General features: G+C 45.8%; 3 protein-coding genes across 3 annotated transcripts in view; all 3 read right to left on the bottom strand.

Annotated features, from left to right (window-relative positions):
• The window catches only part of LOC311016208 (uncharacterized protein), a 250094-nt gene extending 243027 nt beyond the window's left edge, over positions 1 to 7067 (bottom strand). The window contains exon 1 of the mRNA XM_084013784.1: positions 7015 to 7067. The gene's annotated coding sequence lies outside the window, so the exon portion shown is untranslated. The remainder of the gene's footprint in view (positions 1 to 7014) is intronic.
• The window catches only part of LOC311016209 (uncharacterized protein), a 199603-nt gene that overhangs the window by 69851 nt on the left and 109430 nt on the right, over positions 1 to 20322 (bottom strand). The gene's annotated exons all lie outside the window — the stretch shown is intronic.
• The window catches only part of LOC311016215 (uncharacterized protein), a 180547-nt gene that overhangs the window by 156176 nt on the left and 4049 nt on the right, over positions 1 to 20322 (bottom strand). The gene's annotated exons all lie outside the window — the stretch shown is intronic.

Raw genomic sequence — 20322 nt, 5'->3', positions numbered from 1 at the left:
GAAATCATGATCAGAGAAGCCACACAGTTTTTCAACCGTGTCTGTGTGTGTGATGGCTGAATGGGTTTTGTATCACAATGTAGTGTTTTTGTATGAGTTAATTTTAAGTCTATTGGCACCCGACCTTTTGTAGATGCCTTTTTAAAGATTTAATGATTAATAAAAGTGTCAAACTCATTCCCCATGGAGGACTACATTTTTGTAACACACCAGCATGAGTTGGAAACGACTTCAGATTCCCTCAAGTGGCCTTTTTGTAGTTAGATTGCCACTACATTTTGTTGAAAAACTGAGCTTCTTGCTGCACTCCACCCTATTCCATGCCAGCTGATTCCAATCAAGTGGATGCATGCAGACAAAGAAAGCCTGGCCAAAGTCACGCTGAAGAATCACGGTAGGACTGATTGAGAATTGTTAAGCCGTGTGGAAGAGATTGGCCTTCTCACAAAAAGGATACAGGTAAATCCTGCTACAATTCAAAATAAAGCCTCCGGCCTTTAAATCAGTCAAAATGGATGACGTGGCAGCAGCTGTCAATCAAGGTGAAAAGGAAATTGAACGTGATAAAAGATCAGTCAAACTCAAAGTTAAAGCGCTGGAAGCAAAAATAATATCACAACAAAAGGAATGGAATCTCAGAATAAATAAACTACATAAATTAACAAAGGAAGTTCAGAAATTAATGACTTCAAAGGAAAATGTGTCTGAGGTGCAAACAATGCGTGAAGTGTTCTTAAAGCTGTGTATGGAAACCAATGAGTTGCAACAATCATTGAAATCAATGTTACCTGAGGATGAAATGTCAAAACAAGATGAATGGTATGAACCTCGAATGCAAAATAATAAAGAAATAATACAAAAAATGGAAAGGTGGTTGCTTGATAAAAAGGAGCATGATGATGATGATGATGATGATGACGTTGAAAGATACAATGAAGCTGCTGCTGGAAATGCAAATGTGCTTAATGATGATGATGATGCTGCAAATACAAACTTGCTTGATAATGCTGCTGTTTCTGTGGTCAATGATGATATTGCTCCTGGCGACAGCATTTCTAACATTGGTCGTAAAACATGTTCATCAGCTGGCCGCTCCAGCCACAGGTCTTCAACATCCTCTGCGTGTTTAAAGGCAGAGGCTGAAAGGGCTGCTCTCCTTGCAATGGCAGCAGGCCTCAAAGAAAAACATGAACTGGAAGCCCAGGAGGAGCAAATCAGAAAGAAAAAGGAGCTTCTGGAATTGCAAAGTCAAATTGCTGCTCACACTGCAAAGGTTACTGTGTTGAAGTACAGAGAATCTGATGCTCAGAGCTCCAGAGCCTATTCAAATGGAATGAATTCGTATCTGGAAAGATCAAAACGTAAATCATCTCTCAGACCCTCTGCTACAGAATTTGTTCCACAAGATTCAAACCATCAGTTCCATCATCCACCTATAGGAAGCAGCAAAGCTACAATGCCACTGGAGGCACAGTTCAAACATTCAAACCATCAGTTCCATCATCCACCTACAGAAAGCAGCAAACCTACAATGCCACTGGAGGCACAGTTCAAACATTCAAACCATCAGTTCCATCATCCACCTACAGGAAGCAGCAAACCTACAATGCCACTGGAGGCACAGCTCAAACATTCAAACCATCAGTTCCATCATCCACCTACAGGAAGCAGCAAAGCTACAATGCCACTGGAGGCACAGTTCAAACAGCCACATCCACCGCTAGGAGGGAGCAAAGCTGCCATATCAATGGGTGCACGACCCAAGGAAACATTTGCACATGGTGGACCAAGGCCTTATGTTCCAAATCCAAAACCAAGCATGTCTCAAGGATTTCAGGAAACATTTAATGTGCATCGCATACAGGAACCCACCATGCATTTTACACAGGAATCTATTCAACGTACTGACTTAATGCAAACCGATGTGGATCAAGACAATCTGTTAACTATCATGCAACGGCAAAATGACATTACTGCCCTTCTGATACAGCAACAGTCCTCATTGTCACTCCCTCCAAGAGATATACCAACCTTTGATGGAGACCCACTTGAGTATAGTGCATTCATAAGAGCATTTCAGCACGGAGTAGAAGGAAAGGCTGCTAGCAGTATAGACTGCTTGTATTTCCTAGAACAATATACAAAAGGACAACCAAGAGAACTGGTTAAGAGCTGTCAACACATGCCACCCGACAGAGGATACCAAAGAGCAAAAGAACTTTTACTAGAACGCTTTGGAAATGAGCAAAAAATAGCCAGTGCATACATGGAGAAAGCTCTGGGATGGCCATCAGTAAAGTCAGAGGACATCAAGGCTTTGCAAGCTTTTTCATTGTTTCTCCGTGTTTTGCTGTAATGCAATGGAGGATGTCAGTTACATGTCAGAGATGAACATGCCATCCAACATGCGTGCCATTATCCTGAAGCTACCCTATAAATTGAGGGACAAATGGAGAAACACTGCTTATGAGCTGCAGGAGAAGCACCACCGTCAAGCAGGCTTCAGTGACATTGTCAAATTCATTGAGAGACAAGTGTCTATTGTTTCTAATCCACTTTTTGGAAACATTCAGGACACAGCCATTTCATCACAAGATCATACAATTGGAAACAAAGTCTCACAGGCTCGAATCAAGGGAAAAGGAAGTCGTTTTGCAACTTCTGTGGCAGCTGTCTATTCTAAACCTGTGACTCAAATGCAAAAGGAGAAAAACTTACCTGATAAATCAATAAAGGTGTCTTGTCTGCTGTGTGAAGAGGGTCACAAATTGGAGTTGTGTCCCAAAATGGAAAGGAAGTTGCATCGAGAGAAAATCGACTTCTTAAGAGAGAAAGGTGCTTGTTTCGGTTGTTTAACTGTTGGACACATGAGCAAAGACTGTCATAGGCGTCTGTCTTGCAAAGTGTGTAACCTGAAGCATCCTACCATCCTCCACATTCATTCAAAGAAAGAGATCAAACAAGAGGACACACAGCAGGAGACAACAGAGAACAGTCATGTAGTTCCTCCTAAGACATGCGGCCATATAGGGGCCGGACCACAGGATTGTGTCTTGGCAATTGTACCTGTACAGATCAAGGCCAACAAAGGCAGCAAGATACTCACCACGTATGCGTTCTTAGATCCCGGCAGCACTGCCACTTTCTGCTCTGAGCGACTCATGAGGGAGCTAAAGGTCAGAGGAAGAAGCGCCAAATTTCTCTTGAAAACAATGAACCAAGAAGGATTTGTGGACAGTCACATCATCTCAGGACTGGAGATAGCAGCACTCAATAGTAACACCTACTTCAAATTACCTGATGTGTACACACAGTGCAGGATGCCTGTGACCCGTGATAACATTCCACGGCAGGAAGAGTTAAGTGCCTGGTCTCATCTCAACTCTGTTGAAATTCCTGTCATTGATGCTGATGTGGAACTGCTAATCGGAACCAATGTTCCTAAGGTAATGGAACCGTGGGAGGTGGTAAACAGCAATGGAGAAGGACCTTATGCCATCAAAACCCTACTGGGTTGGGTTATCAATGGACCATTGAGAGGAGGCAGTGATATTAACAGCAGCTGTCATACCATTACTGCTAACCGAATATCCATTGCTCACATAGAAGAACTGCTGGTGAAGCAATATAACCACGATTTCAATGAAAAATCAACAGATGAAAAGCCAGAAATGTCCAGAGAAGATCTCAAATTCATGGATATTATGAACACCTCGGCCGAACTTAACAATGGACATAATTGCTTGAGATTACCTTTCAGAAACGATGATGTTATCATGCCCAATAATCGCCACGTTGCTGAGCAGAGGGTCCGCTGTCTGAAAAGGAAAATGGAGAAAGATGTTACATTCAAAGAAGAATACACTCAGTTTCTCAGTGATGTCATAAGTAAAGGAGAATGGCCCACTAACATTGTGGAGTCCACTTCCATCAGCAGTGATGACCCAGAGGTTAAAGGAGAGGCCATAGTGAACACTGTGATCATCAAAGATGCACCAAAAGCAACAACTCAGCTACTGACCTACTCTTCTTCATGGAAAAGGTTAAAGACCTCAGTAGCCTGGTTTCTCCAACTGAAAAAAGTGCTGCAGCTGTTGAGTCAGAAGAGGAAAGAAATAGAAGCTTCGGTGTCGAGCAATGGGCTTGACACAATTCATCAAAAGAATGAAGTTGAAAGAACCATGAGAGCATTCAGAGCCACACTGGGTGGTCAAACCTTGTCGCTCGAAGACACTTCAGCAGCTGAAAGTGCCATCATTCAGTATTGCCAACTAGAAAGGTTCAGTGGTGAAATAGCAGCACTGAAAAGTGGAATATCTGGAGTGAAGAAAGGCAGTCACATTTACAAACTCGACCCAGTGCTGGAAAATGGGCTTTTGAGAGTGGGAGGACGGCTCAGCAAAGAAGCTATGCCAGATGACATGAAACATCCAGTCATTCTTGCTAAAGATCAGCACATCTCCATTCTCATCATACGCCACATTCATGAACAGCTGGGACATTGTGGAAGAAATCACCTGCTTTCCAGACTTCGCCAACGTTATTGGATCACTAACGCAAATTCTGCTGTCAGAAGGCTCCTTTCTTCTTGTGTCATGTGTAGACGCTACAGGGGAAAGCTGGGGGAACAAAAGATGGCAGATTTGCCAAAAGAGAGACTTCAACCTGACCTCCCACCATTCACAAATGTGGGTGTTGATTATTTTTGCCCTTTTGAGGTGAAGGCAGGCCGCAGCCTCATTAAACGCTACGGCGTCTTATTCACTTGTATGGCCAGTAGGGCTGTGCATTTGGAAATGGCATATTCTTTGGACACCAGTTCTTGCATCAATGCACTGCGCAGATTCATTTCTAGAAGAGGCCAAGTCTCACATCTCAGGTCAGATAACGGAACCAACTTTGTGGGGGAAGAACGTGAACTGAGAGAAGCTCTGTCTGCACTTAACCACAAGAAAATTCAAGGTGCATTACTTCAGTCTGGAGTGAAATGGAGCTTCAACACTCCTGCTGCATCCCATCATGGAGGAGTATGGGAAAGAATCATTCGAATGGTCCGAAGGGTACTGAACTCTGTACTTCAGCAGCAACACACAGACGATGAAAGATTGCAAACTCTTCTGTGCGAGGTGGAAGCCATACTGAATGATCGTCCCCTCACAAAAATCTCAGATGATCCTAATGATTTGGAACCCTTGACTCCAAATCACATCCTTTTGTTGAAAGGCAAACCTGCTCTACCGCCTGGCCTTTTTGAGAAAAGCGACCTTTACTCCAGACGACGTTGGAGGCAAGTTCAATTTCTTGCGGATCTCTTCTGGCACAGATGGATTCGGGAGTACCTACCTCTGTTACAGGAGCGACAACAGTGGATGAAGGACAAGAGAAACTTTGTTGCAGGAGATATTGTGCTTGTGGCGGACTCAACTGCTCCTCGCGGATCCTGGTTGTTAGGGAGGATACTGCAGACCTTTCCGGGCACAGGAGGACTCGTGCGGTCTGTCAAAGTACAGACCAAGTACAGCACATTGGAGCGACCGATCACGAAGATCTGTCTTCTGCTGGAAGCTGATGAAACTCTTGTAGAGACTCACGTCATACCTTAGCATCAAGTTTGACTCTATGGACATGTGAACATTACCAACTGCGATAAAAGAAAAAAAAAAAAAAAGTATTATTGTAATTGGCTTCAGTTGTTCTATTGTGTTGAATTGTTATGTTATTATACAGTAACAATTAGGGGCCGGTGTGTTGTAGCCAATTTGGATCTGTGTGTGTGAGTGAATGTGGGTGTGTCGGTGGTGAGGCACTGTGGTTGCTGTGGGTTACCTGCGCACCTGTGGACATGGGTGGTTAATTGGTCACAGAGGTTAGATGAGGGAGACACATTTCAGGAGTGACTGGGAAATCATGATCAGAGAAGCCACACAGTTTTTCAACCGTGTCTGTGTGTGTGATGGCTGAATGGGTTTTGTATCACAATGTAGTGTTTTTGTATGAGTTAATTTTAAGTCTATTGGCACCCGACCTTTTGTAGATGCCTTTTAAAAGATTTAATGATTAATAAAAGTGTCAAACTCATTCCCCATGGAGGACTACATTTTTGTAACATACCAGCATGAGTTGGAAACGACTTCAGATTCCCTCAAGTGGCCTTTTTGTTAGATTGCCACTACATATACATATACTCCTAGTGAACGCGTGTTAGAACATCTTAAAATTGTCTGTTTCTTTTTTAAATACATATCAATGCACTTCCAAATGTAAACTTTGAGGTAATGAACCCTCAAGTTATTAATAATAACATACAGGTTTGACACATTTTGACCCAGGGAGGTAGAACTCTGAATGTGGGTAGTTACTGTCTTTTTCACCGTTGTTGACAAGAAGACATTTTTTACTTTGTCTTTGAACTAACAGATCCATGTCACCCAATCAACATGAAGAGAGGTGGACTACGAGTACCATGGGGACGAGAGCCGAGGACCTTCTCGAGGACTACCATGCAACTATTATCTTCATTGGTCATTCATCAACGCTGATGATTAGCTACTCAGTTTATTATGTCACGTTGGTGGTGGACTTTGTTTGGGCCGAAGTATGCGACATAGAAACGATTTAATAATTAATAGTTGAATTAGAATTCCTCAACTTCTGTTATTGCATTAAAAACTGAATTTGAATGACATTCGTTGAATTTGTATGGTTATAGTTATTTTTTACAATCTTTTTTTTTCTTTACAGTTTATAAGGCGACATGTAATTCTGTAGTATGTTTTTATTTACTATATTTCACAGTAAAAATACGAAAGTTCTGCTTTGTTATCAGCTAATTGTGCTTAAAGTATCCACAGTAAAAGTACACAGTGTTGTACTATAATACATGATATGCTTAGATTATTCTTACTGATGCATTCAGGTGGAAGCTGTATTTTACAGCTTCAGTACATTTACTGCAGTAAAGACTGAACATTGTCTCATTCTTGTATGTTTGAAATATCAGAAACTGTCACTTACCAAACTGTTCACATGTAGGAGAGACGACAGGACGATGTGTAGCAGATCTCAGACACCAGGAAGTAACCAGGGATCAGAGTCTATTCATCACCATGGCAACAGAATCTTTTGGATATGATATATGGCACCAATCATACACAAGGGCAATCAAAGGCCTTCACAGAACAAAAAAGAATACAGTAAAGGTAAAACTATTTACCATGAAAGTGTAACAGAAATACAGACAAGAAGTCCACAAGATTAAAAAAGGAGGAGTGAGAACAGTGGAAATACATCAAAATGGTAAGAAAATATTAACAGATAAATAACACAGTAAAAACTAGATTCCTTAAAGCAAACCAGCAGTGGAAGACCTGAGGGGTCCGCCGGGTTCATAGCACCCTGATAGCAGCATTCTGGATTAACTGCAGTGGTGGAATAGCTTTTTTCAGGAGACCTGTAAAGATACCATTACAGTAGTCGAGTCTACTACAAATAAATGCATGAAGAAGTTTCTCAAGGTCGTGCTGGGACATCATTACTTAATTTTTTAGGTGATAGCAGACAGTTATTTGAACGTTCTTGATGTGTTTGTTGAAGTCAAGATCAGAATCTAAAACTATACCAAGATTTCTGACTTGGTCTTTAGTCTCCAGTTAGAGATTCAAGGTAAGCGGTGACTTTAAGTCTGTCTTTTTTGGCACTAAAAACAATATTTTAGTTGTAATTGTGGCAAATCCAGTCATTAATGTGTTAAGCAGGTAAAAAGTGAGTCTAGTGGGTCATAATTATCAGTTAATAAAGCTATAGAGGTCTGTGTATCGTCAGCGTAATATTGTGCTTCTGCATAATTTGATCTATTGGCAGCATGTAGGGATTGAACAAGGCCCAAGGATTGACCCCTGGGGAGCTCCACATGTCATTTTTGTTCACTCAGATGCATGGTTAACAATAGATACAATGTAGTCTCTGTCAAGTACGATTTAAACCAGTTCAGGACTGTGCCAGACAGCCCCACCCATGTTTCCAGAATGCCTAGTATGCCGTGGTCTACTGTATCAAACGCAGCACTACGGTCCAGTACAACTAGAACGAAGATTTTGCTGCAATCTGTATGAAAACCAATATCATTTCAAACCCTCATTAGGGCGGTCTCTTTGCTGTGGTTCGAAATCCAAACTGTTGAAATTCAATGAATTGACTTGGAAAGGGTAGATTGGATTTGGACCTGTAGGGCCTGAGGACTGAGGTATCAAGGTGGTTATTTTATAGGAGAGGCTTCATCTGCAGCTTTCAAAGCCCATGGGCAGATAAAAGGGAACTGTTGATTAATGCAATACATCTGAAGCAATACAATCATAAACATGCTTCATAAAGTTTATTGGTAAACTATCAAATCAACAGGTAGAGGACTTTGGATGCAGCACCACTTCTTCTAGTGTTTTGTAATCGACTGGATTAAACTGTGATACGTCCACTTGGTTTATTTATTGTAACACAACGCAGACGCAGACATTTGACTGGTAGAGCTGCTGACTTCTTGTCTAAAGTCTCATAAACTAATCTTTCCTGTAAGAAATGAAGCAAAGTGGAGAGCAGGTGAGGGGTTAGTCCTCCTTTCACCAGCGGAGAATGAGACTCCTTCATTATGTTTTTGTCAACGAGGTCAGAGAACAACATTTGTCTGTCTCTCTCTTCCAAACAGTCGGTGCTTTATTCTTCTTTGTAAATATCACAATGAACCCTGAATTCTGATGTTTCACCACCTGTGTTCAGCTCACTGCCACTTTCACTGATGTGGCGTTTGTCCACGGTGCTGCAGGACTAATGGCATCCAGGGCCCAGTTTTTCAGAAGGAATCCCGTTGGATTTAGGATTTCTGATTGGATTAAATATTGAAAATGGGTTTTTCAAAAGGAAAAACGGATTCTGAAATCAGATCACGTAATCCAATCTTGGTTTTGATCTGGATCAAACCTTCAGTCTGTGTTGTTCAGTTTAGTACAGTAATATGATGTAAACACAGCACACATTATTAGGCCACATTTGAATACAGTAAGGTAAAAAATGTATTTAGTCTTTTTATTTGATTTTCTGATTTAAAACATATTGAAAATATCCACAACATGCTTTGTTTTTAAACAAATAAAACAATGAAAGAAATCTACACTTCCGGTTTGTGTATTACACACTACCAACGGGGAAAAGGAGGGCACTTTTTTATAACCAATTCTATCACAGCAACAGTCGTTATCAGTGAAGTTTGATCTGCCAAAAAATCTTATATCTATATATGTATATCAATATATGTATATCTATATATGTATATGTATATCTACATATCTATATATGTATATGTATATCTATATCTACATATCTATATATGTATATCTATATCTATATATGTATATCTATATCTATATATCTATATATGTATATCTATATCTACATATCTATATATGTATATCTATATCTATATATGTATATCTACATATCTATATATGTATATCTATCTATATATCTATATATGTATATCTATATCTACATATCTATTATATGTACCATGGAAAAGGTTGTTGGGGGACATGTCTGTAATACATTACAATAATACTTATAATATGTTTTAATCTCATTCTGTTGGTTAATAACATTAGCATTAAGATGCCTTTTATAATAATCATACATCATAATGTAATCATTCATGTACTTTTGAAGTGGCCGTAACCATGGCGACCCTAACATTTCTTACTGTAATATGAATGTGTTCCTTCAAGGCTCCAGTCTGAATAATCACTCGCCTTATGTTTTGTGTTTATTGGATCTCACATGTAATAAAATGCAATGAAACAAAGTGTTGTCACTGTCTGCCTCCTCAACCACTTTTGCCCCAGTGCATGCTGGGAGAATGAGTACAGATGTCACAGTGAAGCAGCCCTTCCTCCACGCGTCCCTCCGTGATCTGGTCGTAGTGACACTATGGCGTCACACTGATCAGCTGATTGTTGTTGTTGTTTTCGTTGCCACAGCTGATTTGATTGAGCCGTTGGCCTTTAGGCGTCTGATGGCGACGCCGCTGCATACGAGCAGCAGCAGCGAGCCGGCAGCCAAGCTGATCACAGCCGCCGTCATAGTCCTGACCAGAGTGTCGGGGTCCTGAACCCAGACCAGATACTGGACCACGGTCCTCCGGTGCACCTTAAACTTCACTGTCTCCACTGTCTCACAGGTGTAGATGCCGGAATCAGAAAGGGAGGGTCTGAGGACGAGACCCCGGCTCAGAACTGTGAGTCTGGGACCGGGGAGGAGGACGCCATCAGAGCGCCGCCAGCTGACTGGGAGGTTTGTCTCTGGTAAACATGGGAGGAACTGTGCTGTGTGCCTGAAGAGGATGACGATGGCAGGTTTTCTTCTCATTAACTAATGCATGTGTGGATTTACGTATATTATTTGACTAAAGATGTGATCTAAAACACTCCTCCTACAGTTGATGCTGATCAGAGTCAGTCCAACTACTTTAAAACATGCCTGATAAAAGTGATACGTTTACATTCCAGTGTGTTCATTTCCAGGGAGTGGAGTGTGTTCATGCATGTTAGCATGTCTGGCTGCAGGCTGACAGCTTACTGATGACTGTGGGTTTTGTTGTTTTGGTTTCCTGTTTTATTTTGTAGTCCTTCTGTCTTGTGTTGTCATGTGCTTTACTTCCTGTCTTGGTTTCCCTACTTTTCTGTCTCCCAGCTGTGTCTCATTGTCTCGTCAGCCTTGCCTCTCGTTCTCCCCAATCACCATAGCCTGCCCTTGTGTTTCCACACCTGTCTGTCGTTGAACCTAATCCACCCTTATGTATTTAGTCTGTGTTTCCTTTCTGTCTTGGCTTGGTCGTCTGTTCTATTTCATCCTTACTGACCGCCAGAGGTGGTGCTTAAAGCACTGGATATCTCCACCTCGCGCATGCGCATTTCGAGTACCAATAACAACATAGTCACCTGTGACCCCCACGTGACACCGGGAAGGCTATATCTTCCGGTGTTGTTACGGCCTCTCTTCTCTGCCTGTTTGAGTCTTTCTCTACTGCTTTACTGGCAGGTAGAGAGCCTTAATTGAATAACCACACCTTCTTTAGGCGTGGCCTCCAGAAGGCATAAGAGGCCTGCCAGCTGGGAGCTCTCTCTCTCACTCTCTGACTCAGGCCTGCTGCAGCACCACCACCAGTTTCTCCTTTGTTTGGTTTGATGCACCTTTCAACATGCCTACACCATCTTTCCACTCATCCACACACTGCTAACACAACTGATATCATACAATATCATACTCCACGCCTACTAATAGTTAATTCGGTTAATTTTGGTTTAATAAATTACTTTTTGAAAAGTTGTTGTCTGTGTGGCCTCCCTTTTTGTTGCCATCTTTGAGCCAGATGGTAACAGTGTCGTAAGAGGATCTGTTCCTTTTCATCTTCTCGCTGCGCATGTACCGTGTTGCACTTTGTGCTGAGAAGGAAGTTGGAAACTTTTGTTTACAGCTGGCTGCGTGCAGCCTCGTGACGACAGTCGGAGCCGCGGGCAACCCGTCCTCCAGAGGCTGTGGCTAGCTGATCTTCGTCTGAGACCAGACCAGCGTGGAGTCAGGTTTGTGTCGGCGTTTGTTGGTTGAGGCAGTGTTTTCGCTCCCGATCCTAGCACTCGTTGGCCTCCTTGCTCTCAATGTTATTGGTGTCTAACCAATTTGTTTTTGTGTGGCTTGCCGGTGAAAGTAGTGTTTTCGCTCCCGCTCCCGGTGACGCTTTTATTCGACTTCTGTTTGGCAGCAGCGCTTACGCTCGAAGCTAATTATCTGTTGTTTATTATTTACTGGTGAAGGCAGTGTGTTCGCTCCCGCTCCCAGCTCTTGTTTGCCTCATTGCTGTTTGGGGTATCTTACCGGTGGAGGCAGTGCTCTCGCCCCCACTCCCGGTAACGCTATTATTTGACTTTTGTTTAGCAGCAGCGCTTACGCTCACAGCTAATTGTCCGTTGTTGATTGCTTACTGGTGAAGGCAGTGCTTTCGCTCCCGCTCCCGGTAACGCTATTATTTGACTTTTGTTTAGCAGCAGCGCTTGCGCTCACAGCTAATTGTCCGTTGTTGATTGCTTACTGGTGAAGGCAGTGCTCTCGCTCCCGGTAACGCTATTATTTGACTTCTGTTAACAGCAGCGCTTACGCTCACAGCTAATTATTGTCTGATTATTGATTATTTGCTGGTGACGCCCGCTCCCAGTAACACTATTATTGGCTACCTCTGTGATGGCCCATCCATGTATGAACTGTGGCCTCCTGCCTTGGGTGCTCAGGGTGGCTAGGCTGGCAGAGTTGGCGCGTCGGGCAACAGCTGACGACCCCTCTGCTTTGACGGGTCTCCCTCCACATCAGTCCCGCCGTTGTCGGCCTCGACATGAGGGAGCTGCGGCCATGGGTGCCCCCCCCAAGAAAAAGGGGAGGGGCGGGCTGTCCTCCAAGGTGGACGGTTTGGCGGCCGACATGGAGCAGATGAAGGCGCTCCTCCTGGCCCTTCAGCCAGGGGCTGGTCGGGGGCCGGCTGGGCTACAGCCTGACCCCCCCTCGGAGGATGCGCCTGTGCTGGACGATGCCCTGTCGCTGGCGGCTTCGTCTGGCCTGTTCCGTGAGGCTGTTACGGAGGACGACACCTCCCACACATTGGGGGAGGCCTCCTGCTCCTCTGCTCGGAGCTCTCTGCAGGGGGCAGCAGAGCGTGTGGCTCTTGCTCGCCTACAGCTGGATGTGCCACAGACGGACGCGGCTCAGGCTAGCGCCTTTTTCAGGCGCAGCCCTGCCCCGACCGCACTCACTGTTCCTCCTTCAGAGGAGTACTTGAAGGAGCTTCATGCGTGTTGGAGGGACACCAGGGCCTTTTTCCCATCCGTCCTCAGACGCCCAGACCTTGGCTGCCATGCAGGATGCGGCACAGGTTGGGCTAGGCCGTATGCCACCAGTTGAGCCTGCCATTGCGGCCCTCATTTTGGCTCCTGATGAGGCTTTGAGGCCGGATGCCAGGTGTCCCCGGCCTCAGTGCAGGGTCACGGACGACCTTCTCACAAAGGCCTATGATGCTGCGGCACGCATGGGTCGGATTGGCAATTCCCTTTCCCACCTACTGCTGGGCCTTTCTACCTCTCTGCAGCAGGCGCAGATTGATCCGTCGCTGCAGAGTCTGAGTGATGCCTCGTTACAGGCATTTGCCCTCATGTCGAGGGAGTTGGGGCGCACAATGTCCACCATTGTCCAGCCATTGGCTCGCCCCTGTCGGAGTCATGTAGGAAGGTTCTTCGTGCTGTACCGGTAGAACCTGGGGAGCTCTTTGGTTCTGCTGCCCTGGAGGCGCTGGAGAGAGCTGCCCAGGCTACTCAGACCAGGCAGCGGCTATCCGGTCTACGCAGGAGTGTGTCCGCTCCTAGCAGGCCCAGGGGCCCCTCGGCTGTCCCCCGGCAGTGCTCTCAGCCACCTGGTTACCACCTGGTTATGACTTTCAGCCCCCCGGGCGCCTACCTTCCCGGCAGCCTCGTGCCCCGCAGCCTGACCGTCGCCCCCCCAGAGCCTCGAGAGGCGGGGGGGGCAGGCGCTAGGGCCACAGGGGCCGGTCGTCGGATGTTTTTCCCAACAGCAGCTCAGTTACTGGGCTGCCTGTACTTCAGAACCCTGGGTGGTTTCCACCTTAACCCAGGGGTACGAATTGCAGTTCCGACGCCGGCCCCTGGCCTTCAGCCGGGTCAAAATGACCTTAGCTCTGAGCCAGGAGTTTTCCGCCCTCCTGGCCAAGGGTGCAATCGAGCCAGTGGACCCTTTGCTACACCCCAGGGGGTTCTACTCCAGGTACTTTCTGGTAACAAAGAAAGGTGGCGGATTTCGCCCCATTCTCGACCTCAGGGGGGACTCAACAGGTTCCTGAAGGTGCTTCCATTTCACATGCTGACCGCGTCAGACACGCTTCGTGTGGTGACCAGGGGGGAGTGGTTCACTACTGTGGATCTAAAGGATGCGTACTTCCATGTCCCAATTGCGTTGCACTATCGATGCTTCCTGAGATTTGCTTTTCGCGGCCGGCATTTTCAGTTCAGGGTTCTTCCCTTTGGCCTCTCCCTCTCCCCGCGGGTGTTCACCAGGGTTGTTTCGGCAGCTCTGGCCCGCAGAAGCAGGGCATGAAGGTTCTGCCATATTTAGACGACTGGCAGGATACGGCTCGGCGGCTTCAGCACGTGGCCCGGCTGGGCCTGACAGTAAATTTTTCAAAGAGTATCCTGGACCCATCCCAACGGGTAGTATACCTGGGGATGGTCCTGGACTCGGTCACTATGAGGGCGTATCTGTCGCCTCGGCGTGTAGACAACATCCTCCTCCGCCTTCCCCTCTTCAGGGGTGGCAGAATGGTGCCATTCCTTCAGTTCCTCCAGCTCCTGGGCAAACTGACACCTGCTTCAGCTGTGGTGCCGTTGGGCTTGCTGTCTCTGCGCCCACTACAGACGTGGCTGAACAGCCTCCACTTGGACCCCAAGTGGCACGGCTACCGGAAGGTCAGGGTGTCCGATCGGACAACATGTCCACTGTTGCCCAGATCAACCACCAAGGGGGCACCCGGTCTACACAGCTTCTCCAGGTAGCTCGGAGCCTGTTGACTTGGGCGTATCCCCGTCTGGCCAGCCTGCGGGCAGTATTTATACCAGGGGAACGGAATCTGGCCGCGGATTTTCTGTCGCGGCAGAAGCCCCCACCAGGGGAGTGGCGGCTTCATCCGGAAGTGGTGGAGACGTTGTGGGGTCTTTTTTGGCAGGGCGGAAGTGGACCTCTTCGCTTCGGCGGAGTCGACACATTGCCCCCTCTGGTTCTCCTGGACGGAGGTGACCAGCCCCCTTGGCCGGGACGCTCTGGCTCACGATTGGCCGCAGTGTCCTCTGTATGCCTTCACACCGCTGCCCCTGATTCTTCCAACACTCCAGCGGGTACTTCTGCAGGGCCACAGGCTCCTTCTGGTGGCCCCCTTTTGGCCAGGGAGACTGTGGTTTCCACTGCTGCGCAGGCTCTGCTGCAGCTCTCCGTGGCGCCTCCCCTACAGGACGGACCTCCTTTCACAGCTGGGGGGTCTGATTTGGCATCCGGACCCCGGTCGCCTCCAGCTCTGGGCTTGGCCGCTACAGGGCCCGACCCACTGCTGAGGGTTTGCCCTGCGGACGTCAGGCATACTATTCTGAATGCCAGGGCACCATCTACCCGGGTTCAATATGAGAACAGATGGAGGCTGTTCTCTAACTGGTGTGTGGATAAGGCAGTAGATCCAGCACGTTGCTCTGTGGCCACTGTTCTGGAGTTTCTGCAGTCCCTGCTGGATGGTGGTCGCGCTCCTTCCACCTTAAGAGTCTATGTGGCTGCTATTTCTTCCCAACACGAGATGGTCGACGGAGCCACAGTGGGGTGCCACAGGTTGGTGTCCCTCTTCCTTAGAGGGGCTCTGAGGCTGCGTCCCCCTAGGACCCTGAGGGCTCCAGCATGGGACCTGCCCCTGGTGCTGGAGGCTGTGTCCGCTCCTCCCTTTGAGCCTTGACCCAGGTAGGGTTGAAATGGCTTTCTATGAAGACAGCTTTTCTGCTCGCCATTACCTCTGCGAAGCGGGTCGGGGAGTTGCATGCCCTCTCCGTGGCTGATGCCTGCCTGCGGTGGAACCCTGATGGCTCAGGGGTGGTCCTGTGGCCGAATGTGGCGTTCCTACCCAAGGTGCTTTCACGTGCCCATCTTAACCAGCCTATCCAGCTCGCACGCTTTGACTCCCTGTCTGAGGATGGTCAGTCGGAGCTGCTGTGCCCGGTACGGGCACTTGAGGCTTATATTGCCGCTACTGCCGGTATGCGGCAGTCGGAACAGCTGTTTGTGTGTCATAGTGGCCCTAACAGAGGCCGTGCGCTTTCCAAGCAGTGGCTGTCCCACTGGGTTGTGGATGCGATCACGCATGCCTATGGGGCCAGTGGCCGCTCCCTGCCATCCGGGGTAAGGTGTCACTCCACCAGGAGTGTTTCAACATCATGGGCGGCACTAAGAGGGGTGCCCCTGGAGGTGATCTGTGCTGCGGCATCATGGACGTCACCTGGCACATTTGCACGTTTTTATCGTGTCAACGTCGCCGCTCCCCATCCGATGGGTGTGGTCCTGTGTCCAAGCGCTGCTGCCCCCGATGAGTGAGGTGGGTGTTGGATTCTTTGTGACCTTGTTGGTATGGGTCATCCAGTGCTTTAAGCACCACCTCTGGCGGTCAGTAAGGATGAAATAGAACGAAAGTTACAAATGTAACTACGGTTCTATGAATCCTGGATGACCGCCAGAGCATCTTGTCACTCAGAATCCGTGTGTTTTCGCGAGAAGATTCTGGGAACAGATCCTCTTGCGACACCGGAAGATATAGCCTTCCCGGTGTTACATGGGGGTCACAGGTGACTATGTTGTTATTGGTACTCGAAATGCGCATGCGCGAGGTGGAGATATCCAGTGCTTTAAGCACCAGTGCTTTAAGCACCGCCTCTGGCGGTCATCCAGGATTCATAGAACCGTAGTTACATTCGTAACTTTCGTTTTATCCCGGATCTGTGTCCACCACCTGATCTGTCCTGCCTGTGTCCTGGTCTTTGTCTGGATTATTGTTTGAGTTTTGTCGACGCTTTGGATTGGATCTTTGTTTTTTTGATAGTGTTTTTGGACTTATCATTTAAATAAACATTTTAACTGCATTTGGGTCCATACCTCCTTCAATCATAGTAAATCCGTGACAAAAACACAACAAGATTAACAAAAACACAACCACGTTAACACATTGTGGGAGTCTTTGGCCAAATACCAATGGCCCCCTAAGGTCTAAGTCCTGAACCCTCAGGGACTTACCTGACGTCACCTGGTAAACGGTTGAGTGTGAGAGGCTGGGAGGACTTGAAATGGTAGAAATACAAATGGGACAGCACTCGGTATGTCACTTTACTTTGATGACACAAAATATATTATCTAAAAGTGTTGGGTTTTATTTCACGTTTTACAGCCTGATCTGAACGTCTTCCAGACTCTTATCATCCCAGACCAGACGTCACTCAAATAATGTATTTACTTCAATAAGCTAAATTAAAATAACTGGTTGATGATTAAACCAGGTGTGTAGGCTATGATGACATGCCTATGATTTCAAGTGTTTTATGTTCCATATTAAATCTTTAATGTTAAAGTTTCTGCTTAAATGCAATATTCCACGCATGCGGCGTCCTCTTGGTTTACCTTTTTAAGTCCTCCCGGCTTTCCCTGGTAACCCCGTGTTTGACGTTGCAACGCTATGAACTGTGGGTAATTCTCTCAGGCAAAGTCAGCATCGATGCTGAGTTACGTTAGTGGGCATAAAGGGCTCAAAATGTCCACGAGCGAGTCCTCGTGCACTTCACGATGTGACCGTGGGACAGACCTGAACCCTCAGGGACCCAACGGGAACCCACATCAAAGTCTGTGAGTCTGTGAGGGGCGACGTTGGGATTTGGCCTTTTTCTCTGAGGAAGGTTCCTAACTGAAGACGTGACCTGGAAGTAAACAAGTGGCCGCCATAATAAGAGCTGTTCAGATTCTCTAAATGCAAAGGAAAGGAGCTCCAATGATCCTTTCAGACCTCCTTTAGGATACAACGGACCTTCCTTTACCAAAGGAAAGGAGCTCCAATGATCCTTTCAGATCTCCTTTAGGATACAACGGACCTTCCTTTACCAAAGGAAAGGAGCTCCAATGATCCTTTCAGATCTCCTTTAGGATATAACGGACCTTCCTTTACCAAAGGAAAGGAGCTCCAATGATCCTTTCAGATTTCCTTTAGGATACAACAGACCTTCCTTTACCAAAGGAAAGGATCTCCAATGATCCTTTCAGATCTCCTTTCGGATAAAACGGACCTTCCTTTACTAAAGGAAAGGAGCTCCAATGATCCTTTCAAATCTCCTTTAGGATACAACGGACCTTCCTTTACCAAAGGAAAGGAGCTCCAATGATCCTTTCAGATCTCCTTTAGGATACAACGGACTTTCCTATGCAAAAGGAAAAGAGTTGTGGGACGGCGTGATCTCTTTAAAGTCCCGCACACCTCGGCCGTTCATGAAAACAAACCATATGCATATTTAACAATTACTTTCATGCAGACATATAGTAATTGGAATTGTGTTGATAATTGTGTCTATTATAAGTGAAGGAGTTGCATTCATGAAGGACCCCAAGTTGCATTTATGGACAGTTTCTTGGTTTTGGGAAACTCTGGTCTGAGTCTCATCAACGGCCCTAACTTTACCCTCAGGATCTACGTTTAACTCACATTCTTTGTATAATTATTTTATTTGAACATGTTCTCATGTAACTTCCTTATTACACAGAGCTTTTGTCTTTTTATTATTTCAGTCGTTTGATTTGAATCCACACATTCTCTCATCTTGATCTTAATCAATTTCCTTTTGGAGAATATTATGCTTTACTCACTGCGTCTAAGCCGAGGTGAAGCTGACGATAAAATAGTGGCAAAATGCCTCCGACCTTTATTTGCGTCTGCAGTGTCGGAGTTGCCCAGAGCCGAGATGCAGCCAGCGGACGATTCTCTTCTTCCAAGCCTGTTGGTGACGCCGGATTCAATTCAACGGAGGTTCACTGCAGCAAAGTCACCATTTATACCCAGACACGTTCACATGCATCATGCAGCCGTCTTCATCAGCTGGTCCGTGTATCTCTCAACATCACCCAAGAGCAAGCGTTATAAAGCGTTGATGAATGGAAAATCACAGCTGCAGCATCATCATAGTTTATAATTCCTTAGTGGATTTAGCAGGAGCATTTTCTCCAACAATGAAGAAACAGTTTAATATGTGTTTTCATTTGTAATATGTTAAATACATTATGTTTTCTATTCTAATCTGTGTGTGCTCTGTGTTTCATGTTGATGGTTTTCACTGGACAGCAACTATTTGCTCCAGTCACTAATGCATGTTCCTCAACACGACAAGGTTCAGTCTAAAGACAAAGCCATCCCGATATACTCCATTCATTTAAGTACATTTACACAAGCATTAATACATTTACAACAAGTACAAGGAGGAATGAACCTGACTGATTACACACTGCAATGTTTTCATTCACATCTTTGCATTGACTCTGAATGTAATCGCACCGCTTTGTGTTTGTTGTGAACAGTTTCAGAGACACAGAGACACTGATCCAGACCAGACTGCAAACCCAGGATAAAGAGGTTCAGTGAATGTGGTGTTGAAGGTGTGGAGGTGGATCAGTTTGTTAGAGGAGACTCTGTAGAAGGTCAAAGTGCCAGCAGGACAGTCCAAGTACACTGCTACCACACCAGAGGAGGAGGAGGAGGAGGGGATGTCTGTTCGTTTGCTTTTGTGATAGACATAGTAACGATCATCAGAACAACTCAGACTCCAGGACTGATCATTCCTTCCAAACCCAGAGTTGTTTCCTCTCCTCTTGATTCCTCTGTAACTCACTGATATATGAACCCCTCCTCTCCACTGGACCTCCCAGTAACAGCGACCAGTCAGACCGTCTCTACACAGCAGCTGAGGCTGTGAGACAAATCTGTCTGGATGATCTGGATATGACTGGTCGTCGAACACACGTGTCACCTTCCAGTTGGTGTCGTCCAGTTTGAGGTTTCTGCTGACTGTGTTTGTGTCCAGTTCCAGTTCACAGACATCTGATGGAGAGAACAAACACAATGCAGCTAAAGGTTATTGTTGGAGACAATTGGGTGTTTTTTGTTTGTGTTTTAAAGCTTAATAAATATACTTTGGGTATTAGTATATGACATCACAAGGGGGCGGTAACTTGATGGTGATGGGTCACGTCATACCTTTCATTGATAAATAGGACACCGGTGTGTAGTGGTGTGTGTTTTGTTGGATCGCAGAGAAAAACACATTGTTAGGGAACTAGCAGGACCAGATTCAGTTATTAATAGATAATTATTAATATCAATACTCAGTCTCAATATAAATGAGTTTGTACTCAAATGCCAATAATTAATAACTATTAGAATATGAGTACAAACAGTTGAAGGATTTGTGAATTCTTCACAGAGAAGAGGTTGATATCATTCATTCTTATACAACATTAATAAACACAGCAGTATGTTCATAAGGGGTTTATTAACAATAAACAAAGAAACATACACTAAGTCCAAGTGGCCTATCTAACTAAATACTATACAAGTGTGTGTGTGTGTGTGTGTGTGTGTGTGTGTGTGTGTGTGGGTGTCGACCAGTCAGCCATGTG

Source organism: Eutrigla gurnardus, assembly GCF_963514095.1.
Source record: "Eutrigla gurnardus genome assembly, chromosome: 7".
Classification (NCBI taxonomy): Eukaryota; Metazoa; Chordata; class Actinopteri; order Perciformes; family Triglidae; genus Eutrigla; species Eutrigla gurnardus.
The sequence above is the reverse complement of the archived record's forward strand: the minus strand, read 5'-3'. Positions and strand labels throughout refer to the sequence as shown.